Source organism: Myxocyprinus asiaticus, chromosome 21, assembly GCF_019703515.2.
Source record: "Myxocyprinus asiaticus isolate MX2 ecotype Aquarium Trade chromosome 21, UBuf_Myxa_2, whole genome shotgun sequence".
In the NCBI taxonomy this organism is placed as follows: domain Eukaryota; kingdom Metazoa; phylum Chordata; class Actinopteri; order Cypriniformes; family Catostomidae; genus Myxocyprinus; species Myxocyprinus asiaticus.
Genome location: NC_059364.1, coordinates 24,986,234 through 25,013,546, shown reverse-complemented (window position 1 = coordinate 25,013,546; position 27,313 = coordinate 24,986,234). Strand labels below are relative to the sequence as shown.

General features: G+C 40.9%; 1 protein-coding gene across 3 annotated transcripts in view; it reads left to right on the top strand.

Annotated features, from left to right (window-relative positions):
• LOC127411821 (KH domain-containing, RNA-binding, signal transduction-associated protein 2-like) overlaps positions 1-22,275 on the top strand; it is a 159,832-nt gene extending 137,557 nt beyond the window's left edge. For 2 of the 3 annotated variants that reach the window (XR_007892348.1, XR_007892346.1), the window contains exons 11-12: positions 14,886-14,980; positions 22,187-22,275. The gene's annotated coding sequence lies outside the window, so the exon portion shown is untranslated. The remainder of the gene's footprint in view (positions 1-14,885; positions 14,981-22,186) is intronic. The other variant, XR_007892347.1, reaches the window with a different exon arrangement.
• Positions 22,276-27,313: the final 5,038 nt, after the last annotated feature.

Genomic DNA, 27,313 nt, shown 5'->3' with positions numbered 1-27,313 from the left:
CTGGAGACAGGAATTTCAAGTTGCAATCAGTTGTAGTCTTAGAGCACAGAACAACGAGACAGATGTAGAGAAAAACTAAAACACAGAACATGCAAGATGTGGAGCTGGGGATGGAGGAGGGTGTTAAGTCCTGCTTGTCTTCATGATGAGACAACTATAATTAAACCATTTGACAGTTCATTATCCCAAAAAGTGTAAACACTGCAATTCTGTGGTGCTAACAAAACATTGCTCTGTTTGAGCATCTCAAACAAACAGACTTAGCAACATTGAGCCTGTTTACATGCATACCAATATGCTGATTACTCTCTAAAATCAGTTTATTTAAAAAAATCTGACAAGGCAAGAAATCTGCATTTACGTGACATTTTAAATAATCGCGTTATTCTCTACTTTTTACATCAAACCGTGAAGAGGCATGTGCTCAACACATGCGCACATTGGATGAGCCGGTAAGAACACTGTGCAAGGTGTTTTCATGGCATGCGATATCGGCATAATGGGCAAAAATCGACCCGTGTCAATCAGGTTATTCATAAGTCGTTTATGACTTTTGTGCCAATAACAGAACGCGGTTTATTGAGTTTACATGACCGCATGCGTTGTCGGCTTATTAAGCATAATCGGTGTAAGAACGTGCATGTAAACACACTCAATTGGCAAAACCAATGCTGTGAGTTTGGGGGTGCGTTTCTCTGTTATATGAGCAATGGAAGATGGGGTAATTATTCTGGTGATATTGATATGACATTCTTCACCTTTAAATATCCTATTTGAATTGGTTGTTTTTTGCTTTTGGGTTGCATTCATTACCGAGTTTGACATGTTAGCATAATTGTTATTATCATGGAAATCACTTCTGTGACCCAAATAATTATCAAAAGCACTGAAAAAGTTCCACCATAAAGCAAACAATTTTATGTCAAAGTGAGGAGCATCTGCTAATGTTTTGTTGTGACAGTACAATTAATAAAACATTTAGCCAAGTAACATCCTATAGGGTTAGTGTCAGTCTGTCTCCCTCATGTTTTCCAATGACTCTTATTTTGAAGTTTTCCCCTGGACTACAATTCCCATGGTACACTGCCCTCATCAGCCATCTGTTCCCCATCATCCTCACCTGTCTTCCATTCCATCATTAGTTCCATCTGTGTATAAATACCCTCCTGTTTTGTTCATTGATTGTCAGTTCTCGTCTGTGTAATCCTGATGTTAGTATGTAGTCTATTTGATTCTTTATTTCCTCCACATTGTTTGATATCTTCATTAAAGCCTGCAAATTGATCCATCACCTCGCCATCATCTCTACTACCACATTACGTGACAGATAGCTTGAGGGGAGAAAAACCTCAATAAGAGATACTTATGAAACTAAAACCAAAGATTAATTACTCACACACCACTTAAAGTATTAAGCAATGGTTGTATGGCCTCAAGTGAAATGGCCTTCAGTAACAATTTGGGTAATTAACACTTTGAATTAATTATGCTACAGGAGGTCCCACACAAGTGAAGCATATCATCAATAACAACAGAAAGAGAATACAAAATCATACTCTTTTGGAATAATTGAGTTTGGTTTGGTTTACAGTATTTCCCTCTCCTGCTCTTTCTGGTTACAACAATTCTGTGTGTCAAAAACAAACTGTAGTCTATGCAACAGACAGCATATTTAAATGATTTTCAAAAGATAGCTTGGGATCTGTTTGTACTTTCAGCATTCGTATATTAGTCAGTCATTCTATTCATGAACCGTTTTCGCCGTTGTAGCATTATTTTGGTCCTCTTGATAGATTGACCTATTTTGTTGAGGTCAGCAATGTTTTATAGTCCAATTAAGACAGGGGCATGCTCAAACAGAGTTTTTTTTTCACTTAGAGAACCATTTGTGCAACAAAGGATGATTAAATCACTGATGCTTATCAGATGGCTTATGAGGATGGAAAGGTAATACAAAAGAAGCTGTGGTGTTGTAGACTGATCACACTTTGAATTTGGTGACAGAAGGTTGAAATCTCTGCTGCTGAAATCAGTCTATGCTTACCGAAATTCAAAACCAGTGCCCCCAGTGGCCGAAGCTTTTGTGAAAGGGAAATGTCCACAGGGTGGTGCCAAAAGCAAGTTGTATTTTTATTTGTAAATTATGTAATACAGTCAACAGGAATGCATATTTTATAAAACCCACTCCTTAACCCAAATCCCAACCCAAAACCTAACCGTCAATGGAGTAAAAATGTAATTTTAGAGCGGAAATGCCAACTCCACATCATGCTCACCATTGTTTATGTAAAAGTAATTACTTCCTGGGCCCGAATTCACAAATATTTTTATCTTACCACTTGGAGTTCTCCAAAGAGTTCCTAGCTAGGATTTTTTCTGAAAACCTATTCACAAAACTGCTGAGAGTAAGTTTTAGTAAGGAAATCGTCCTGGTTACTTGCGTATCCTCCGTTCCCTGATGGAGGGAATGAGACGTTGTGTCAATGTAGTGACACTAGGGGTCACTCTTGGGAGCCCAAGACACCTCTGGTCTTTGATAAAAGGCCAATGAAAATTGGCGAGTGGTACTTGCATGCCACTCCCCTGGACATACGGGTATAAAAGGAGCTGGTATGCAACCACTCATTCAGGTTTTATGCTGAGGAGCCGAGACAAGGTCCGGCCATTTCAGCGGGTAGTTCAGCATTTTGGCAGGAGGGACACAACGTCTCGTTCCCTCCATCAAGGAACGGAGGTTACGCAAGTAACCAGGACATTCCCTATCTGTCACTCACTCGACGTTGTGTCGATGTAGGGACACTAGGGGTCCCTATACAAAATGCCGCAACTGGCTGAACTGTTACGTGAACTGGCGGTGTGTGATGGGTAGACAACTGTGTGCCTCGTAGCAAGCGCACCAGGCCGACACGTAACCTCCCACAACATAGTTATGAGTGTCGAATGGCCCTTTGGGGACAAGTCGACTACCCAAAAGATAGACAGGCTAACCCAGTCGTGGCCTCTTTTCGCCTTTTTTTCTACTCCCTAAAAAACAAGGGGGATTATCCGACTGGGCCACCAGGTCTAGTCAGGGGGTGTCCCTCCTAAGGGGAGGACACTGCAGAGACCACACCTCACCCAAAGAGAGGGGGGGATATTTAAGTGGAAAATACGTCACATGGTCTTGCCGACCATGTGGAGAATTCTCATGGTAGATCCTACCCAACGGGGGAGGAGTTACTACAAACATGGAGATTGTGGCAGAGGGGGCTCTGCCCAAGAAAGACGCAGTTTGCCAACAGGGAAACGAATTAGCGGAAGATATACGTCGCATGGGGTTACCTTACAGGGAACCAGCACATGCGGAGCACCTACCCCAGAACAAGGCTCTTAGCACGTGTACTGGGCCAGCATCGAGTCTCTCCGAAAACTCGACTGCCACAGGGCTCGGAGAAAGTCAACCATGGAACATAGTTTGTGAACACTACTGGGAATTAATGGCACACGTCTTCAGCTCAGAGGAGGTGAAAGGCGCTATGTGCATGCAATACACCCGGCCGGCTATCCCGGGCTTACCCGCTTGCGTGCCACTACCTGAGATGAAACCGGTTCCACCCAGAGGTTGTAGAACCTTGCAAAGGTGTTGGGTGTTGCCCAGCCCACTGCTCTGCAAATGTCTGTTAGAGAGGCACCCCTGGCCAGGGCCCAGGAGGCCGCTACACCCCTGGTAGAATGGGCTCGTAGCCCTACCGGGGGCGGCACGTCCTGGGTGTGATATGCCATATCTATGGCATCAATGAGCCAGTGGGCGATCCTCTGCTTGGAGACAGCGCTTCCTTTCCGCTGTGCATCAAAGCAGACAAAGAGCTGCTCAGAGATCCTAAAGCTCTGCGTGCGATCCAAATAGATGCGTAAAGCGTGTTGCGAGGAGCACGAGGTCCGAGAACCATGTCTGGATGGGCCAGTGGGGTGCTACCAGGACGACCTGTTCCTCATTCTCCCTGACCTTGCACAGAGTCTGTACAAGTAGGCTCACTGGGGGAAATGCATATTTGCATAGGCCAGGAGGCCAGCTGTGTGCCAGCGCGTCTATGCTGAGAGGTGCCTCGGTCAGGGCATACCAGAGCGGGCAGTGGGAGGATTCTTGGGAGACGAACAGGTCTACCTGTGCCTGCCCGAATTGACTCCAAATCAGCTGGACCACCTGAGGGTGGAGTCTCCACTCTCCCAAGGGTAATCTACCATGACAGCACGTCCGCTGCAGTGTTGAGGTTGCCCAGGATGTGAGTGGCTCGCAGTGACTTGAAGTGCTGCTGACTCCAGAGGAGACGGCGGGCGAGTTATGACATACAACGAGAAAGCAGACCGCCTTGGCGGTTGACATGCTACCATTGCCATGTTGTCTGTCCGAACTAACACATGCTTGCCCTGGATCAACGGCTGGAACCTCCGCAGGGCGAGCAGAATTGCCAACAACTCGAGGCAGTTGATGTGCCAACGCAGCCGCAGGCCCGTCCATAAACCGGCGGCTGCGTGCCTGTTGAAAACAGCACCCCAGCCCATTTTGGAGGCATCTGTCGTGACCACGACGCGCCTGGAGACCTGCTCTAGGGGAACACCTGTCTGTAGAAATGAGAAGTCGGTCCATGGGCTGAAGAGACAGTGACAGACCGGCGTGGTGTCCTGTGGTGCCATGCCCATCTCGGGACTCGAGTCTGAAGCGGTTTCATATGCATCAACCCGAGCGGGGTGGCCACCATTGAGGATGTCACATGCCCCAGGAGTCTCTGAAAGAGTTTCAGTGGAACCGCTGTTTTCTGTTTGAATGCCTTCAAACAGGTCAGCACCGACTGTGCGCGCTCGTTCGTGAGGTGCGCGGTCAATGAGACTGAGTCCAACTCCAAACTGAGAAAAGAGATGCTCTGAACTGGGAGGGGCTTGCTCTTTTCCCAGTTGACCTGAAGCCCTAACTGGCTGAGGTGCGAGAGCACCAAGTCCCTGTGTGCACACAACATGTCCCGAGAGTGAGCTAGGATTAGCCAATCGTCGAGATAGTTGAGAATGCGAATGCCCACTTCCCTTAACGGGGCAAGAGCTGCCTCTGCGACCTTCGTGAAGACGCGAGGGGACAAGGACAGGCCGAAAGGGAGGACCTTGTACTGATATGCTTGACCCTCGAATGCAAACTGCGCAAGGTAGCAGCGTTTCTTTCTTACGAAAGCAAGCCGCGACCGCAACGTTGCCATGGTCATGTTCTCGCAGTGAGAACATGAACCATCCACGAACGCTGCCTCTGTGTGGGTCACGCCCAGACACGAAAGACAGCGATCGTGACCGTCTGAAGTTGAGACGTAACGACCGCAACCAGGAACAACACACAATCAGAAAGTCATCTTTAAAGACACGTCTTTAAAAAGACATTCCGTGTGTGCCGCTCTTTTAGAGAAATATACTCTTTTTCTGCCGAAGCGCCCAGGGGCGTTCTCTGCAATGCACCAGTGCAGAGGAGGGAGAAGCCGCTGAAATGCGCCGTCAGATCCAGCAGAGGTGAATGAACAGTTGTGAGAATTCAGCTCAGTGAGCATGACCGTTCGGCTCTGAAGAGAATATCTGAATGAGTGGTTGCATACCAGCTCCTTTTATACCCGTAAGTCCGGGGGAGTGGCATGCAAATACCACTCGCCAATTTTCATTTGGCCTTTTATCAAAGACCAGAGGTGTCTTGGGCTCCCAAGAGTGACCCCTAGTGTCACTACATTGATACAACGTCGAGTGAGTGACACTCGACAGATAGGGAACTTAAGAGTAAGGCGGAGTTGACCTCGTTGCTATGGATGACGTCACATTTTATTAGCGAGCTCTTTTAAATTTCCCTCAGTGATTGGTAGACAGGGAACCACTATTTGTTAGCTAAGACAGACAATTATATTTTTATATATACACATACAGTAGATTGAATAGATTATCTCTGGTGTAATTGGATTGTTTCAATTTTTGGGAGAGGTACTGCATCTAAGTTTACAATAATAAAAATGAGATGAAAATAGATGAACATTTTACGAGTCCTAAAACTAGGAGTGACTCGCCCCTAATTTCTAAGAGTTGCTCCTAAATTTTAAAGTGGTTTAAGTTTAAGTGGTTTGAGGACTTTTTTTTAGGTTACAAACTGGTAATTACAAGGGTTTTATGCTATAAATGTGGTTTGAGGACATTTCTAGTGTCCCCATAATTTAAATCGCTTAAAAGCAAAACAAAAACAAAAACATACTAAATTATGTTTTATTGAAAATGTAAAAATGCAGAAAGTTTTTTGTGAGGGTTAGGTTTAGGGGTAGGGTTAGGGGATAGAATCTATAGTTTGTACAGTATAAAAATCACTATGTCTATGGAGAGTCCTCATAATGATAGCTGAACCAACGTGTGTGTGTGTGTGTGTGTGTGTGTGTGTGTACTTGAGGGGAACTGACTTCATATATCCACTAAAAATTACACTGATTACACAGATAACACTAAATGGCTCAAAAAGTCAAGTTAGTTCTGAGAAAAGGTCTAGTATTATTTGCAGATGCTGCTTAGTTTGATATTTTGTTAATGCAATGGAATTCATACATTTTAAATGTGGATTAAATGTCCAAATACTTGTAGGAGCCACTTTATGTAAAGTAGTATGTAATTACAGTATATACAGTGACAATAAGGATTATTATTTAAACAATATTTGTGGTTTGTGGACAGGTATGACTCTGAATGGCATTAGACTTCTAATTTAAATGGGCAGTGTCTTTTAATCAGTGCCACACAGGTTCTGACTTTGCAATTGCACAGCAGTGCCTTAGGCATTGACTTGTCACCAGTGGACTTTGAAACTTGGGTGTATAGAATCTCATTTGTCTTTACTAAACTGTTCCACTTTGCATGGTAAGAGAGAGTGCAGAAGGTCTAAACCAAGATTATACAAGAGCTAGAGGATATTTGGCCTACATTCAGACAGACATGACGGTGCCACAGATAAACAAATTTAAAGGGTTTATGACTGCTGTCAAATGTGCTGTGAATTAATGTGGTGTTACCCACATTTGCAACAAGTAACTGAACTTTAGCCGGAAAATCTTCACAATAAATTTTTCCTTAAATTTTTTATTTGTTTTCAGTGGTTAGAAAGAATGCATTTATAATGACAATAACAGATTAATACATGATTTCATCTGCTGTGAGACTGTAATTTACAAGAAATTCAATTTGCTGTCAAAATGTAGTGGAATATCCAACACTGTTGAAAATGACAGTTGTTTTCTATGACAGTAATGGTCATCACATGGAGAGAGACAGAGATGAAGAGTCATTTGAACAAAAAGGCTTTTATAATGCCATCATCAAATCTTTTAGCTTATTGTGGGGGTTGTTTGTTTGTGTGAAAGACTTACAGTTGTTTCCCATATACTGGATATAATATAGTCATGATATTAAACACTATGGGCTTTTGCACAACAAGAATACAACATTTACACATTAAGAATTGCCATTTCTATAGGCACCTCACCTACGGTAGCTATCCAGGTAGTTTTTTGACCTAAGACAAGTCCTTACATACAGTGGAACCAAAAAAGTATGCCACACTAAAAGAAAAAAAAAAAAAAATTTATAAAAGCCATTTCATTACATAACAAAATATCAAAAAAGTGGCATTTATATTAAAGATAGATAGCACAAGCAACCTTTCAAGCAAAACATTTAATACATTTGTGAAATTTGTGTTGGTTTTAAATGATAAAACTATACACTGTTCAAATTTAAGACATGTATGTTGGACACTTTCTGGTTGTCAAACTGTTGTATCTAATGCAATGATATTCATACATTTTGAGTGCGTCTCAAGTGTCCAAATGCTGTGGGGCCACTGTACATATTTTTGAGCTCTAGTGAACAAGTGATGTGTAAAACCAAGCCTCTTGTTCTTTAAACTTGACCTTGGCAAGAACAAACATTAGTTGGCCATTTGTTTAGATGAGATATTAACCTTTATACTGTAACTCTTCTGTAGCTTTTTGTAGCCTTCTATGTAAACACATCAGAAGCAAAGGATAATGGTTAAAAAAATAACAAAATATAAAAGATACAAACATTAACTACCAACATTTTAAATTAAACATAGTATAATCATGTAGATTTAACCAGAGCTTAAACACTGGAACACACCGCTGAATGGTAAAATTATTTTGTTTGGCAGCATGGGCCTGAAGACATTACGTGCTGTGGTCTCGTAATTGAATTCCTTTTGGTTTTTAACACAGCTGGAGAGAAGATGCACAATTCTTAAGGACATGAAGCTCTTAACTTAACAAAAAGGGGAACTGACAAACTGTGTCCAATTTCTTAGCAATGTTTAGCCTTTTGAAATGCGAGTGTGATGAGTCTGTAGTGCCTTTCATCCTTTGAATGTGGTCTTATTTGATTTTATTCCCGTGATGTTAATACTACTACTATGCCGTGCCTCAGTCAAAGTCATTGTAAGTGAATTAAACAGACTTGTATGGAACAGGCATGAAAAGGTGTGCTGTCTGAGGCTCACGCCTCTCAGTGCCTCTTCAGAAGAGATAATAGGAAAGAGACCAGTTAATCCAGCCTCCATTACTATTCCATAACCAATGATCAGTGCAGACGATGTGGAAATTTCAAAATAAAGCCACTAAATTTTTTTAAATAACCCTTATAGCTTCCCTTTACACCTGAGAATGTAACATGAGATGTAATCATTATCTACTTTAAGCAAATGAATGGTCAGTGTGGAGGTAAAAGGAATAAGATAAAGCTCTGTGCTGAGTAACTCATGAAACAAAGCCTTCGCTTAAGAATTTAATTGAAGCAACAGAACAACAGCACTATGTGGTTTGAGCCAGAGACCTCAGAGACTTTGGGTTTTAGGCTATTATCTTTTAGACAACTGCTAAAATAGCATACAAAACAGGCCCATATCACCAAGTAAACATTGATTATATTCATGCTATTTCATTCATCTTCAGATTAGCGTTTAGTCACTATTAAATAACACACGGTTGCATCAGCTACTTGCACAATCCAAGTCCACCCACATATCCAGTTCTCTGCCTTTCATGTTACCAAGAGTAGCATATCCCTACCTAGCTTCCCCTATAAACGGTTCCGTTTGTTTAACCTGAGAAACATCTCTTCCCAGCCATTGCAGGTGCATTCCAGTCGGTATGTGGAGCATAATGATAAAACCAAGCAATGAGATGTGAGGAAGCTTTGTCTCATTTGGCTGACAAAGTGCTTGTAAACAGATTGTGTGGATGATCTATGCCAGGTAAGTAGTCTGTATGAAAACATGGGAAGCTTAACCATCCACATCACTTCAACCTCCAATTCATTGGTGTAGTTGTCTCTGAAGAGGTGGGCATAAATTTTAATTAAAATATAAAATAAAACATGCACCCAGTCTCTAAAATTCATATATTAATACATTAAAAAAAATAAATTTGATATATGTAAGTCCTTACGTAAAATGTGTAAGAAATACTATATTTTTCCCATTTAAAAAATGGCTGTTGTAATTAGTCCCACATGAACTTAAATGTATATCAGGGTAAGTTTCTTGCTGGCATGGTGTACAGTACATTACTAAGAAACATGGTATGGTAACTTGATGTTAAATATGTATTTAAATTAATAAGAGTCATTAATGTTCCTTTCATTTGGCTACTATGAAAATTGTAATACTTACTCAAATTAATAAATGAATGCATACGTAATAAACTGTAAAGCATTGTATACCTAATGAGTGTACTAATGTTCACATTAACACATTTTGTATTACCATATATAGCCTACATACGAATTAATGGTTATTTGTTTTATTTGTTTACTATGTGCTTTTCTGTGTATAGTGAACTTGTTTTCCTACTAAGAAATATAAATTGAAATGATTTTATATCACGAACAAAAGGCAACACTGACAGCATTAAAAGACATTTGATATAATAACGGGACACAGTTTTCCGGCATCTGCGACTGCAAAGAGCATCAAACTAGCATGGGTGCAATAACATGCAGTATTTTCACAAAGTTTAATTGCATAAGTTAAATTTAAATGGCAAAAGTTTGAAATAATGTATAGAATTTGCGGTTTCGGAAGGAAATTGGTACTTTTATTCACCAAAGTGGCATTCAGCTGATTACAAAGTATAGTCAGGACATGATGTAAAAAACAGCACCATCACTATTTGAAAAAAGTCATTTGATCAAAAACTGAAGATTTCATACAAAGGTGTACACTACAGTCTTCAAAGACAAAGGACAACTGGCTCTAACAAGGACAGAAAGAGATGTGGAAGGCCAGATGTACAACTAAACAAGAGGATAAGTACATCAGAGTCTCTAGTTTGAGACAAAATCTGTACATTATTCCAAACTTCTGGCCACCAGGGTATATATTTACGTTTAGCAGGGAAATAAATTCACAACGCAACTTATGGTTACTCCAGGGATGCTTGTGCATCAGCATGTCCTGCCCCTTACTGAAACAGAAAATATTATTGGTTAGCAAATATCCAATAGCATCTGAAATGAACATTCTGATTGGTGGATCAGCTTAGTCGGACGGTCTGTCTTGCCTGTGCAATCAGTTGCACTCCCACCACCCGCAGCTCCATGCGCGTTTAGAGAGAATCTCTGTACACTTAAAAAAAAAAAAAAAAAAAAAAACAAATTCACTCAAATGGTGTTGCGGCACCGCGTAAGCAGATCAATAAATTTCGGGGTCAAAAGCCTACTCGTTGTTCTGGCGGCCATAGGTATTGTCCCTTATTTTAGGTGGGCATACGCAAAATCCTAAGAATGTGGCGAATGCCTGAGTATGCCCTAGACTACACTACTGCTTCAATTACAGAAGCAGTGTAAGTGCATGACAGGATAAATGAAATTATTTATTAAATATATATATATTATGCATATTGGATTTCATTTATTGTTTGAGGCAAAAATATTCTGTGACGAGGAGGAGGGTGTGGCCGGGCCGTAACGATGGACGCCCGGCGCTGAATCAGCCCAATCAGCCAGGAGAGGGATAAAGAGGAGCCGGGGATGCCAGTTCGAGAGAGAGAGAGAGAGAGAGAGAGAGAGACACATGTGGCCACTGTGTGTGTGTTTAAGTTCAGTTATGTAATTAAAGTATGTTGACTGTTCTGCTGGTTCCTGCCTCCTCCTTGCCCATCCTTTACCCGTTACATATTCAAATTTGGATCGCTCAAGGGCTGATACATTTATGTTTGCCTATAACAGCTTGCCTACAGAGGAATACCTAAACTGCCTTTAATAAAGTAGCGGTAGCAGTGCTTCAGTAGCTCAACTGGTGACGCTAGCAATGCCAAGGGCATAGGTTCGATTGCCAGGGAACACATTTACAGGTAAAAGGTGTAACATGAATGCACTGTAAGTCACTTTGGATAAAAGCGTCTTCTCAATGCATAGATACAATGCCCTATATCAGAATATTGTGATGTCACTTTACTGCACTGCCACTGTCTTCTAGAATTCACTTATCTACTGCAATAATAATAATAATAATAATAATAATAATAATAATAATAATAAATATACAACAGTTAGTTTCCGTCCTCAAATCTGAATGGACAAGAGGCATTGCAAGTGTTGTAATTTCACACCATCAGCACTGGAACGCTTTATTGTTTGTATCACTCTGCTTGTGTTTGTGGCATTACAAACATGTAAGAGCAGTGCAGATGTGTAAGAGCAGCTAGATGTGTGAATTTTCATTAATCACTGTGAAATTAAAAATTTGAGCCAGCAGGTGGGGACCATCTTGTGTGTGCTATGAGTGAGTTGAGCTGACCTGACAAACTGTGTCACTCAGTGCACATATTTTTTTGATTCCTACTACACTATAGCTGAGAAATAGAGTTAAACTAACAGCTTCAGCATTACTGCCGACCACAGCTGAGAGTGACGACAGATCGAGTTATCAAACACGCTCAGGGCGCCTACCTGATACAAGTTTCAGAGTTGGGAGAAGATGTAAATTAGGGATGTTTTGTTTGTGAACAAATTTAAGTGAACAAATCGTTCTCATTCACCTCCATATACTGACTCATTTCTCGTTCACTGAAGTTTCTCCCTTTTGAAGCCAGTGACCTCAGCTCAAGACTGCTTTGATTGCTTTTCATGCCTGTTAAGACTGACTACAGCTCATATACATAGGTTTGACCCGCTGAACGAATATGCCCTTCACTGAACCAGTCGAGTCTGTCATTTGAGTCTGAACAAGATGAGATGTCTCATTCATGAATGAAATGTACTGGTATACTCGTTCATGAATGAAACGAATGAATCACTTAGTCATCTTGTTTGTTAACAAGGTTCTGCTAACTGACTGAACGAGAGGCATGTAGTTCAATTAGTTCGGCATGTGAGAAAGGGGTGAAATGCACAAAGACAAGTTTACCGGTATACACTAATCCCCAATTTATGAATGTGTAAAAATGACTGAAGACTATACAATTAAAATTATGAACTGCGAATGGAAATGTTGTGCTTTGGTGCACAGTGTAAGATATTTTGGCTTTTCTTAAACTTTTCTTGTAATTTTTGGTGAAAACGGTTATGTTAATTGTCTTCGTACATTTGTAGACATGCAAATTCCATTCGTGTTTCTTTGTCCTGCTTTTAAAGACTGACTACAGTGTGAGCCAGTAGTATTTTAGTGCGGACTGTTAAGAAACATATCTTTGGTTTGACCAACTGAAAGACTACACCCTTTATTAAACAAATAGTCTGTCACAAGACATCTTTCATAAATGAGCTGAATGTACTGGTACACTTGTTCAACTCTTTTGTGAACGAGGATGTACTGAATGGCTGAAGGAGAGGAGGCGGCAAGTCGTTTGTTTAGTTCGGCAGTCTCGTTCAACAAGAAAAAGGGCCAGATAAATTATGAATAAAAGTGAGTGATGACCTCACATTACAAATGACATAACTAATTGAGATTTAATAACATACTTTTTAGTCTAGAAATGTTATCTTTTTGTATAGCTTTATAAAAATAAAAAAAAAGATTGTTGTTTAACAGTATATGCTTTGTTGTCAATAGCAGGGAAAGGCTTATTATTCTTAAACACTCTGCAGTGCAGAAGACTTTTAGTAGAATTGTAGACATGCATTAATAAAGAATCGTGAATGACTTTTGGTTCAATGCTATTACGCTTTCAAAATGTAAAAGACAGTCATTTGGTGCCATCCACTGGTGCAAAGACGTAATTTACAGAAATTGACAATGAACAAATCTGAACTAATCTTTTTGGTCATTGGACTCAAAAGACTCGAGTTCCTGGGATGAATCAAAGTCCCCACCACTAATGTAAACTTTCAACATGGTGGAGGAGGAACACTTTGTGTCACTGTCAAAATAAGAGTTCCTCAAGAAATATACAAGAATAAAACTGGCATCCTCCATGTTTTCTCTGACTACAAAACATTTGAACGCGAGATAAATACTTGTAGGCTAATTCCAATAGCATGTATGACAGCATCACTCCATGATCGAACGAACAAAGAGTTAAATTAACAGACGCAGGTAATCACACGCTCTCTCTCACACACATACGCACACACGTCTACAATAACTTGTTAGAAACAGCCCAAGTTGGCCTTACTAGTTCTAAAGTGTGGGCTTGGGCACATCTTTCGAATGACCAACGGCAGATCCTGAATCCGTGGCATAAGAAGTTCATAGTTCCGTGGCATAGTTCCACACACAAGCGTTTTTTGGGACAGACCTTAGTTTTTCCCTAATTATTTATTTTTGTTGTACAAAAGCAATAATCACACTTGCAATCATGCTATATTGTCCATCTTTCAGCACAGCTGTGATTATCTGTGAATAATATTATATATATATATTTTTTTTTTGTGTGTATGTCCCCCTCGTGCCACCAAAACAGCACCAACCCGCATCTCAGAATTGCATTCAGAGATGCAATTCTTCTCACCACAATTGTAAAGAGCAGTTACCTGAGGTAGACTTTGTCAGTTCGAACCATTCTACCCATTCTCTGTTGACCTCTCTCATCCACAGAACTGCCGCTCACTGGATGTTTTTTGTTTTTGATACCATTCTGAGTCAATTCTAGAGAATGTTGTGCGTGAAAATCCCAGGAGATCAGCAGTTACAGAAATACCCAAACCAGCCTGTCTGGCACAGATAATCATGCCATGGCCCAAATCACTGAGATCACATTTTTTACCCATTCTGATGGTTGATGTGAACATTAACTGAAGCTCCTGACCCATATCTGCATGATTTTATGCACTGCACTGCTGCCACACGATTGGCTGATTAGATAAATCGCATGGATAATAAATGTATTTATATACAATATATACACTAAACTATATGTATATAGTTTTTTTTCTCTATACACCAAAAGCAGTGAAGTATGTATGATTGAGGAGTCAATTAATGCAATAGGATTGGAAATTCAGAGGTTTGACAGTGATACAATGACACCATCTACATGCAAGAGTACACTCTCTTATTCTCTGCCATTATGATAACACAACACACTTGGTAAAGTGAGCGAAGGGATTTGTTCTGGAAAGCAAAGATAATTACAGGGTTGTAGATAACGGCATCCAACTGACTGACGCTTGTCAAAGTAATAACGCTTTCTCGAGGTCACTGCCTGCATTATTTGTGATGGATTTCAGCTAACAATATGCGAGCTGTTGTACTTGTGTTTGATAATGTTTGTTTGTGTAGGGGTAGACATTGGTGGAAAAGCATAGAATGTGTACTGGAATTAATGCAGTGAAGAAAACTCAATGCTCTTAGCGATGAATGGTTAGCCATGAAATTGTGTTTTCCTGTCTCTTTTCAGAATGAACCTCTCCACTCCATGGATCCACATCCCTTCAATAGGGATGACCTTGGGAAATAATAACTGCAGGTCACAGAAGATGACTGCACATTGAGGTAGATGTACACCTACAGTATCTGTACATCCGTTTTTGTGTATCATTCACACAAAGTTCATAGGTATTCATAATTACAGTGCAGTTCTAGTACACATTCACTGGCGGCCAAAAGTTTGGAATAATGTACAGATATTGCTCTTATGGAAAGTAATTGGTACTTTTATTCACCAAAGTGGCATTCAGTTGATCACAATGTATAGTCAGGACATTAATAATGTGAAAAATTACTATTACAATGTGAAAAAAAATGTTCAGAACTTCTTAAACTTCTTCAAAGTGTTCTCATCCAAAAATCCTCCATGTGCTGCAATGACAGCTTTGCAGATCCTTGGCATTCTAGCTGTTAGATTGTCCAGATACTCAGGTGACATTTCACAACACGCTTCCTGAAGCACTTGCCATAGATGTGGCTGTCTTGTCGGGCACTTCTCACACAGCTTACAGTCTAGCTGATCCCACAAAAGCTCAATGGGTAAAGATCCATAACACTCTTTTCCAATTATCTGTTATCCAATGTATGTGTTTCTTTGCCCACTCCAACCTTTTCTTTTTGTTTTTTGGTTTCAAAAGTGGCTTTTTCTTTGCCATTCTTCCCATAATGCCTTCACCCCTGAGTCGTCTCTTTACTGTTGTACATGAAACTGGTGTTGAGCGGGTAGAATTCAATGAATTTATCAGCGGAGGACATGTGAGGTGTCTATTTCTCAAACATCTTGGTTACTTTCATAACCTCCATTCCCTGATGGAGGGAACGAGATGTTGTGTCGATGTAGTGATACTAGGGGTCGCCCTTGGGAGCCCCAAACACCTCTGATCTTTGAGAAAAGGCCAATGGGAATTGGCGAGTGGAATTTGCATGCCACTCCCCCGGACATACGGGTATAAAAGGAGCTGGCTCACAACCACTCATTCAGGTTTTGTGCTGAGGAGCCGAGACAAGGTCCCGGTCATTTCAGCAGGTAGTTCACTGTTGTGGCAGAAAGGACACAACGTCTCGTTCCTTCCATCAGGGAACAGAGGTTACGAAAGTAACCAAGACGTTCCCTATCTGTCACTCACTCGACGTTGTGTCGATGTAGTGACACTATACAAAACGCCACAATTAGCTGAATTGTGTTACGTGGACTGGTGGTGCGAGACGGGCAGACCACTGTGTGCCTCGTAGTCAGCGCACCTGACCGTCACGTAACCTCCCCCAACACTCCGAGCGTCGTACGGTCCCCTGCACCTCGGGGACAAGTCGACTGCCCAAAAAAAATGGGGACAGGCTAGCCCAGCCATGGCCTTTTCTTTTTCTCCCCAAAAAGAGTGGAAATCATTTATCGACTGGGGGCCATAAGTATCCGCGTCGGGGGGGTGTCACTCCCAAGGGGAAGACACCGGAGACCACACCCTGCCAAAGGGGGAGGAAACTGTGTGGAAATATGTCACATGGTCTTACCGAGTCTTGTCGGCAGTGTCTCATGTGGAGAAGTCCCCATGGTAGGTCCTACCCGGGGGGGAGGAGCTCTACAAACATGGCGACCAGGCGCAGAGGAGCCTGAATGAGATCGCGAACTTGCCCTGAGACGAGCCGGTGGTCTCATCCCAGAACTCAACCAGGGCACACGAGTGTACTGGGGAATGGGAGGTCCGTGGGGGGGTTTCCCAGTGGAGAAGCTCCCATTGAGGTCCCCAAATTGCCCCCAGTGCCAACCGCCGCGGCCTCAAACCCATAGGTAGAAGGACCGAAGCGGGAGCGGCTGGAGTGGCTTTCCTCTTTAAGAGGGAAAGCCGCGACTGCAACGTTGCCATGGTCACGCTCTCGCAGTGAGAGCATGAGCCATCCACGAACACTGTCTCGGCGTGTCTGAACCCAGACGCGCGAGGCAGCGATCGTGACCATCAGAAGTGGAGAGATAGCGACCGCAACCAGGAATTATACACAGACGGAAAGGCATCTTTAAAAAGTCTGTGCCATTCTTTTAGTAGGAAAATATACTCTTTTATTAGGAAGAATATACTCTTTTAGCTGCTGAAGCACCCAGGGGCGTTCTCTGCACACCACCGGTGCAAGAGGGGGAGAAACCGCTGTAATGCACCATAAATCCAACATCTTTTGAGGTGAATGGTTCGGCGGAGAAATTCAGCTCGCTGAAACACAACCGCTCAGCTCCGAAGAAAAAAATCTGTTTGAGTGGTTGCGAGCCAGCTCCTTTTATACCCGTATGTCCGGGGGAGTGGCATGCAAATTCCACTCGCCAATTCCCATTAGCCTTTTCTCAAAGATCAGAGGTGTTTGGGGCTCCCAAGGGTGACCCCTAGTGTCACTACATTGACACAACGTTGAGTGAGTGACTGATAGGGAACTAGAGACTCTGATGTACTTTTCCTCTTGTTTAGTTTTACATCTGGCCTTCCACATCTCTTTCTGTTCTTGTTAGAGCCAGTTGTCCTTTGACTTTGAAGACTGTAGTGTACACCATTGTATGAAATCTTCAGTTTTTGGGCAATTTCAAGCATTGTATAGACTTCATTCCTCAAAACAATGATTGACTGACGAGTTTCTAGAGAAAGCAGTTTCTTTTTTGCCATTTTTGACCTAATATTGACCTTAAGACATGCCAGTCTATTGCATACTGTGGCAACACAAAAACAAACACAAAGACAATGTTAAGCTTCATTTAACAAACCAAATAGCTTTCAACTGTTTGATATAATGGCATATGATTTTCTAGTACCAAATTAGCAATTTAGCATGATTACTCAAGGAAAAGGTGTTGGAGTGATGGCTGCTGGAAATGGGGCCTGCAAGTCAAGCATTGTATAACCTTCATTTGTCAAAACAATTTATTTTATTTATTTTTTTCCCCTTTTTCTCCCAATTTGGAATGCCCAATTCTCAATGTGCTTTTTTTAAGTCCTCGTGGTCGCATGGCGATTTGCCTCAGTCCAAGTGGCAGAGGATGAATCCCAGTTGCCTCCGCATCGGAGACCGTCAACCTGTGCATCTTATCACGTGGCTTGTTGGAGACATAGCGCGTGTGGAGGCTTCCCGCCATCCACTGCGGCAACCATGCTCAACTCACCACGTACCCCACTGAGAACGAACCACATTATAGCAACCATGAAGAGGTTACCCCATGTGACTCTACCCTCCCTAGCAACCGGGCCAATTTGGTTGCTTAGGAGACCTTGCTGGAGTCACTCAGCACGCCCTGGGATTCGAACTAGCGAACTCCAGGGATGGTAGCCAGCGTATTTTATCACTGAGCTACTCAGGCCCCCATCCAAAAAATTATTGACTGAGTTTGTAGAGAAAGCAGTTTCTTTTTTGCCATTTTTGGCAAATATTGTTTTTGTTATTGACCTTAAGACATGCCAGTCTATTGCAATCTGTGGCAGCTCAAAGACAATGTTAAGCTTCATTTAACAAACCAAATAGCTTTCATCTGTGTTTGATATAATGGCAAGTGATTTTCTAGTACCAAATTAGCAATTTAGCATTCAAGGATAAGGTGTTGGAGTGATGTCTGCTGGAAATGGGGCCTGTCGAGATTTGATCAAATATGACTTTTTTCAAATAGTGATGGTGCTGTTTTTTACATCAGTAATGTCCTGACTATACTTTGTGATCAGCTGAATGCCACTTTGGTGAATTAAAGTACCAATTTCCTTCTGAAACAGCAAAATCTGTACATTATTCCAAACTTTTGGCTGGCAGTTTACATGTTTGGATACAGTGGCTGTCCGTTAAGGAATTTTTCAGGGAAGCTGATGTACTGTAAATCAATATTGACTGATCGAACCAATAAAAGATTGCTGTAGGTTTTATATCTTTTAGCTGAAAATTTTGCTCCCGTACACAAATTATCTCTCCCTGATTTTTTAAAATATATGTTATAATCTTTCCGATCACCAACCCAACATAAAGTAAATAAATAGATCATGTGGTGCCATCTACAGATAATGACGAATACAAATATTTATAAACGAATGGAGAGACCCATTCCATCTAACATTTACTTATGTAAATCTGTTCCATCCTCCGTCAGTCTTTAACTTGTTTTGAAATCCTTCAATAATATGGATTTCATTGATATTTTGACTAAATTTGAAAGTTTCTCTTCACCTGTTGGGTTAAACAAAACAAGCATTATGATACACTAACATGAAACTGAAAGCTAATTGGCTTGAAATGTTACCTCTGATAACACTATGTAACACAATTTTTGTTCCTGGGTAGTAAGTGTTATTTTCTAATTGCTTATGCCTCAAAAGTATAGAAAATGGCTATTATTCCCCACAAATTTTGCTTTTGTGAACAGGACAGTGATATTTTGAAATATACCCATTTCCAATGAGAAAACGAGTGAATGTGTCTTTTCGTTCACAAAGTCAGAAAAAACCAACATATGAATCCAAATTAACATGTATTTATATTAAAGTAATACAAAAATGACTACAAAAGATTTAGAAGAGAGTAGTTTTTCCAAGATTTACGATTATACTGTAAATCACTTTCACGAATCATCCCCCAAATGCAGTCTCCCATCATGTTCTCGTTATACTCTCCTTGGTAGTGGCGTTCAAAGTCCAGTGTATCCTGATGGAAGTGCTCACCATGCTCCTCCGAGTATGCTCCCATGTTCTTCTTGAATTTATCAAGATGAGCATCAAGGATATGGACTTTGAGGGACATCCTACAGCCCATTGTGCCGTAGTTCTTCACCAGAGTCTCAACCAGCTCCACATAATTTTCGGCCTTGTGATTGCCCAGGAAGCCCCGAACCACTGCGACAAAGCTGTTCCAAGCCGCTTTCTCCTTACTAGTGAGCTTCTTGGGGAATTCATTGTACTCCAGGATCTTCTTTATCTGTGGTCTGATGAAGACACCGGCTTTGACCTTTGCCTCAGACAGCTCAGGGAAGAAGTCTTGAAGGTGCCGACTCCTTATCTAGAGCTCTGATAAATTGTTTCATAAGGCCCAATTTGATGTGCAGTGGTGGCATCAGCACCTTCCGGGGGGTCCACCAGTGGCTCCCACTTGACGTTGTTCCTCCCCACAGAGAACTCGGTCCGCTGTGGCCAGTCCCGCCTATGGTAGTGCGCCTTGGTGTCCCTGCTGTCCCAAAGGCTAAGATTTCAGGGAAACTTGGTAAAACCGCCTTGGAGACCCATCAGGAATGCCACCATTTTGAAGTCTCTTATGATCTCCCAGCCGTACTCATCATACTTCAAGGCGTCCAGCAAGGTCTTGATGCTGTTGTAATCCTCTTTGAAGTGCACCAAGTGAACCAGGGGAAGAGACGGGTACTTATTACCATTATGGAGCAGCATGGCTTTGAGGCTCCTGGATGAGCTGTCAATGAAGAGGCGCCACTCATTCTGGTTACAGGCAATTCCGATTGCCTCGAATAGACTGGTCACATTGTGGCAGAAGCAGAGCCCATCTTGACGGGTGAAGAAGCTGGAAAAAGGTTGGTGACGCTTCCTCTGATCTGCGACTTGCACACTTTCATCCAACAAGTTCCACTGCTTGATCCTAGATGTCAAAAGCTTGGCATTGGACTTGGTGAGACCAAATCTCTAATCAAGTCGTTGAGGTCTTTTTGGCTGGGGTAGTATGGGTTTCTCTCCTCAGATCCACCTCTGAAATTGTCATCTGGATCTACAACATTTTCCTTGCTCTCTGACTTGCTGCTCTCTTCTAAAGACGGCTGCTCTCTCTCCGGAGAAGTGAGTACGGGGAGCTCATGGCAGTGTGGCACCGGGGCGATGGATGAAGGAAGGTCCGGATACATGATAGCAGGTGCATTCTTGCCAGTCCGACGTTTGGAAGGGTCCACCATGCAGAAGTAGCAGTTGCTTGAGTGGTCAGTGGGTTCCCGCCAAATTCTTGGGATAGCGAACTTCATGGCTCTCTTTTCCCCTCTGTACCATCCTACAAAAATACATTTATTTCACCCATGACTAATGTGTAAGAGATTCTCGCAACACTTTTCATACATGATATCTTTTTTCAATAACATTTAAAATTGTAAAACATTTTAAAATTAAAAACTTTTACAATTTTAAAAATTAACAAATTTTATAACACAAAATTCCGAGCAACAATTATCCATCTTACCTTCCAGAGTTTTTTTTGCAGTGCTCGCAGGTTAAATGAGGTGCCTAGGGTTTGTCTTGATCCCCGACAGGCATGCCGAAATATGCCTTGTAGGCCTCACACATCTTAACAGATGCTTCCACAGAGTACTTTTCGCTCATCTTTATAAATTGGCCGCAGACATAGCAAAATGCGTCTGCCGGATGCTTGCAGCCTCTTGATGCCATCTCAGAAGAATGCAGATATGTATCCACTTAGGCAGCTGGAACTAAACTGAACTGGTGTGCTTAAGGCCCCTGTTTTTATACTATTATTATATTACTGGAAATTCTAGAAGTTACTCCAAGTTTACTCAGCACTGAATCTATCTGGAATGTTCTGGAAAATAGGTACATTTCAAAATATCACTGTCCTGGTCACAAATGCAAAGTTTGTGGGGAATAATAGCCATTTTCTATACTTTTGAGGCATAAGCAATTAGGAAATAACACTTAAACCTACTACCCAGGAACCAAAAAATAAATAAATAATTTGTTACACGGTGTAATGATTGTTTATAAATGTGGAAGGAGGCAAATGTCATTGAGCCTCTGTTTTGCCTTTTTTGGATGCATTTTGGACAAAAAAATAAAAAATAATTATATTTATGCCCATTAGTAAATTGCTTAAAGCAGCTGCAAATTTATCGCTTTAGTTTATATGTTCATTTAATATATTTTTTGATGAGAATTAGCCTCCCTTGCCTCCTCTGATGGACCACAACTGTTTGGATAGACACTGAAATAAAACAAAATCAACATACTGAGAGCATCTTAAACGTGAAACATTTAGATATGAACAATTTTACATGTACACCTACGAATTCGAATGAGAACACCCTGTATAAACAGATAAAGGGAAAGCATGAGTGAGAATGTTAAAAAAATTATTTTAGATGTTATAATAAAATTCGAAAACACATACTAATCACATCAAAATCAGAAATAGCGATTATACCTACTGTTTGGAAGATTGACCTAGAATGAAGACAAATCAGACACATTGATTTTATCATGAGTCTTGTTTGAGATTTTTAGACGAGACGAGACATACTGTATGTTGTTTTGTCTCTTTCAGCAGATGAAAGCTGAACCGTGTCTGATGAGACTGACCTCACCCCTGGATCAGTTCATTCAGACCACCCCAGAAGATCAAAGGGCACATATATATATAATAATATATTAATATATATAATATATATAATAATAATGCCTTTCTTATAACTTGTATCACATCTAAAAAAAAATCCCTTGGATAAGTTTACAGGTGCTGGTCATATAATTAGAATATCATCAAAAAGTTGATTTATTTCACTAATTCCATTCAAAAAGTGAAACTTGTATATTATATTCATTCATTACACACAGACTGATATATTTCAAATGTTTATTTCTTTTAATTTTGATGATTATAACTGACAACTAAGGAAAATCCCAAATTCAGTATCTCAGAAAATTAGAATATTGTGAAAAGGTTCAATATTGAAGACACCTGGTGCCACACTCTAATCAGCTAATTAACTCAAAACACCTGCAAAGGCCTTTAAATGGTCTCTCAGTCTAGTTCTGTACGCTACACAATCATGGGGAAGACTGCTGACTTGACAGTTGTCCAAAAGACGACCATTGACACGTTGCACAAGGAGGGCAAGACACAAAAGGTCATTGCAAAAGAGGCTGGCTGTTCACAGAGCTCTGTGTCCAAGCACATTAATAGAGAGGCGAAGGGAAGGAAAAGATGTGGTAGAAAAAAGTGTACAAGCAATAGGGATAACCGCACCCTGGAGAGGATTGTGAAACAAAACCCATTCAAAAATGTGGGGGAGAACCACTACGCACAGACGTATGCAAGACATGGGTTTCAGCTGTCGCATTCCTTGTGTCAAGCCACTCTTGAACAACAGACAGCGTCTGAAGCGTCTCGCCTGGGCTAAAGACAAAAAGGACTGGACTGCTGCTGAGTGGTCCAAAGTTATGTTCTCTGATGAAAGTAAATTTTGCATTTCCTTTGGAAATCAGGGTCCCAGAGTCTGGAGGAAGAGAGGAGAGGCACACAATCCACGTTGCTTGAGGTCCAGTGTAAAGTTTCCACAGTCAGTGATGGTTTGGGGTGCCATGTCATCTGCTGGTGTTGGTCCACTGTGTTTTCTGAGGTCCAAGGTCAACGCAGCCGTATACCAGGAAGTTTTAGAGCACTTCATGCGTCCTGCTGCTGACCAACTTTATGGAGATGCAGATTTCATTTTCCAACAGGACTTGGCATCTGCACACAGTGCCAAAGCAACCAGTATCTGGTTTAAGGACCATGGTATCCCTGTTCTTAATTGGCCAGCAAACTCGCCTGACCTTAACCCCATAGAAAATCTATGGGGTATTGTGAAGAGGAAGATGCGATATGCCAGACCCAACAATGCAGAAGAGCTGAAGGCCACTATCAGAGCAAGCTGGGCTCTCATAACACATGAGCAGTGCCACAGACTGATCGACTCCATGCCACGCCGCATTGCTGCAGTAATTCAGGCAAAAGGAGCCCCAACTAAGTATTGAGTGCTGTACATGCTCATACTTTTCATGTTCATACTTTTCAGTTGGCCAAGATTTCTAAAAATCCTTTCTTTGTATTGGTCTTAAGTAATATTCTAATTTTCTGAGATACTGAATTTGGGATTTTCCTTAGTTGTCAGTTATAATCATCAAAATTAAAAGAAATAAACATTTGAAATATATCAGTCTGTGTGTAATGAATGAATATAATATACAAGTTTCACTTTTTGAATGGAATTAGTGAAATAAATCAACTTTTTGATGATATTCTAATGATATGACCAGCACCTGTATATTTTTACAGTGTGAAATGGCTTAAATTGTGTTGCAATAAGGCAATGTTGACCAACACATTTGAATTTGATTTGAATAACTGCTCAATCCATTCTCATGCTTAATGCTATGCCATAAGGTCTTGCTATCATATAATAATTTATTTGTCATTTTATTTTGTCTCTTTTTGCTTAATCTTTTCATCCCACCAGACAAAGAGGACATAACTGGATTAAATGGCTGTTGTATATTTTGTCTGTGTTTGTCTTCTACACTGTTGCCTCAATGACAACACATGAAAAGACAGACTGTATATGAAATTGCTAAATGAGAGGGTTTAACCCTTAAAGACATAGTTCTGTCATGACAACTCTCTGAATTATTTTGCAGGTTAATGTGGGTATTGATGTGGTCTTAGCCGACTAGATCTGCTACGCTGCTGCTGGAGCAGAGCAAGTAAAATGACTGAAATTAACAGACATGCTGCTGCTGCTGCACAATAGGACAAACACAGGACATGCTCCAAGCAAACAACACAAACCCCCCAACAATGCAGTCCTACTGCCAAGACTTGTGTACTGTAGCTGCTCCGAAGAGCCATGTAAACAGAGTGTATGCTAGCTAAGTGTGCCTGGGCCAGCTTGGCCGAATGGCATAACGCTAATTAATTAAATCTCTCTGTTCCTGGGCCAGTTTGGCTAAAGGACTGAACGCAAGTGACCTTACTCATAATGTGTACCTGGACTAGGAAAGTCCAAAACTTATTTAGCTAGTGACTTTGCCAAGCTATATGTGGATTTATTTAAACTAATTGACTAAGATAGCTATGCGTGCTAGTGCCAGATTTCATTATGGCTTACCTTGTTAAAAATGCAGTCATTGCCAAGAGCAGACCTTAACGTGCAAGCTGTTAGAAGAAGCATTTTCAGAGAAAAACCATTGCAGCACGCTGCAGTGAAACCAGCTTATCTGCAAAACTAAACAATTTAAATGTTAGACAGAGAGCAAGTATGCAAGTTAATTGGCTAACTGATTACATGTCAAAGGACCTATCAGCTTACACCATGCAGCCAATTGGCTTAAATCATTACATGTGAGCAAGACGATTGGCTAACAGATAACAAGTTCAAAGAACGTATCAGCTTGCACCATGCAGAGTTTCATGAATGAACTTCAAGCGATTTCATCCAAAACAAAAATTATCATTATTTATCATTATGTTCTCACGCTCAAGTTGTTCCAAACCTGTATGACATGTCCCTACCAATATCCAGCAAGTACTGAATTGTCCCTAGCAATAATTTTAATCAAACAATTAAAATATATAACCACTGTTCTCCGTCTGTGTCTTGTGGTTTTTTATGTATTTTTTAATTTTTTATTTAACCCTTTAAAGCCTGAGCCCAAAATTCCGAAAATTCCATTAGGTGCCAGAATATGATATTCATATCCATATTCATATTACATTCATATTCATATAACATCACACACCTGAACTGTATATACCATATTGAAGAGAAGAACTAGGGCTTTCAAATGATATAAATATATGTATTTAAGGCTAATCATCCTTTATTAATAAGATTTTACACAGCAATTTTTACAAAAATCTTCTCCGGCCACCATACTTCATCAGACAACTGCATTTTCAACCATTTTAATTACAAGCTAGAGGGAAACTTAGAGTGTATGAAATATACATAATTTTATGGACAATGTAGAATAGCAGACAGATTAGAAATATAATCTATTGTTTAAAAGTTATGACCATTCTAGTGATTAGTGGGAAAACAGAATAAAACAAACATTTAGAATGTTAAGATACATTTCACATGACCACTCCTCAAATACTCCTTTTGAGCACCTGTAATAATACATTGAGATTGCATCTGAAATTGAAGGACACAAACACTGAAATATACATTTTATGTGTTCAATAAAACACACACTTTATTTAATTTGAACGTTAGAATTACACACGAATTACACAGCAAAACATACAAAATCAAACTTTCGAACTATCTACAATAAATAAATTTTTAATAAAGAGTGCAGGAACAGAATATATATAAATTCATAAATACTCAACAACTGCAATACCTGTGGAGAGAAGAGAGGGAGAAAAGAGGGGAGGGGGAGGACAACAACACCAGTAAACACAGCCCAACCTAGGCCTCTTCGCGAAACTGGTCACACTCAGCTGAGTGCCAAGACTGAAAACAGTTCATATCGCAAACCAAGCAAAGTCTTTTGCCATTACATTCCGGTGCGCAACAAGCTACTTTAGTTTTATTTTCAGTCCTACTTTTCTGATAGCATAGCCAACATCTCTTAGAGGACTCTTCAAATTTAGGGACATGGGCTGTGTGGAGTGATGATGAAGGAGGGACTACAGGCTTTAGTGTATGCAAAGGGAAACTTGCGTGAATATCGATACCTCCCAGCTGACGAGCCAAGTTTTCTCTGAAATATATCTGGGTTAAGTTCACCGGTCTATGCTCATGCCCTGCTGCCGCATGAATGTGTTGCCATTCCTTAAACAATATGAAACTATTGATGACTGCAATGTCTATGAAGTGGAAAAAAAGAGTCTTCCACCACTTCTGAGTTTTTTGTAGGATGTTTTTTTGTTTCTGTTATAATCGCTGATGACAGTGGGACAGTCGGCATCATTTTTTACAAACCTAGTAATTTTGGTTGAGCCATTCACATTGTGGAAATTGGAGAGGCATGTAACTGCACGCGTGTCCTTCCACTGAATTACAAGTTTATTCCCCTCAATCCTACACCACCCCATATCCCCATGAGCTGTCTTGCGTTCCCATCTTTTGATGTCTTTAAATTCTGCAGGAAACAGTTTTTACGATTCACCCTGCATGTCCCACAGGCATTAGTTCCCATTTCTAACAACTTAACCATAAGAGCTGGGGACGTGTAATAGTTGTCAAATCAAACATTTTGGCCCTGGCCTTTGAATGGCTGCAGTAACGATTCAACTACTTTGGTGGCCAAGTCATTGACACGCCCATCATGACTACCTGTGTAAACATTGAAGTCGAGAGTATACCCCGAGTCTGATGTTGCAATTACCCATAATTTAAAACCCCACCGAGTAGGCTTGCCCTTCATGTATTGTTTAAATCCTGACCGAGCTTTAGACTTGACCATACATTCATCTATTGCAAGATTTTGGTTAGGATGAAAGAGCTGCTGGCATTGTTGTTTGAGGTGGTCCATAAGATAACACAACTTCCTAAGGTGATCCTGATTATCCTCTGTGGTAGGATCTACAACATGTAGAGCTGCTAAAAGAGCCTTGTAGCGGTCATGCAACATAAATCCCCTTGCCCACGAGCCCTGAAGTGACTTGGTTCCCCAATGACGATGG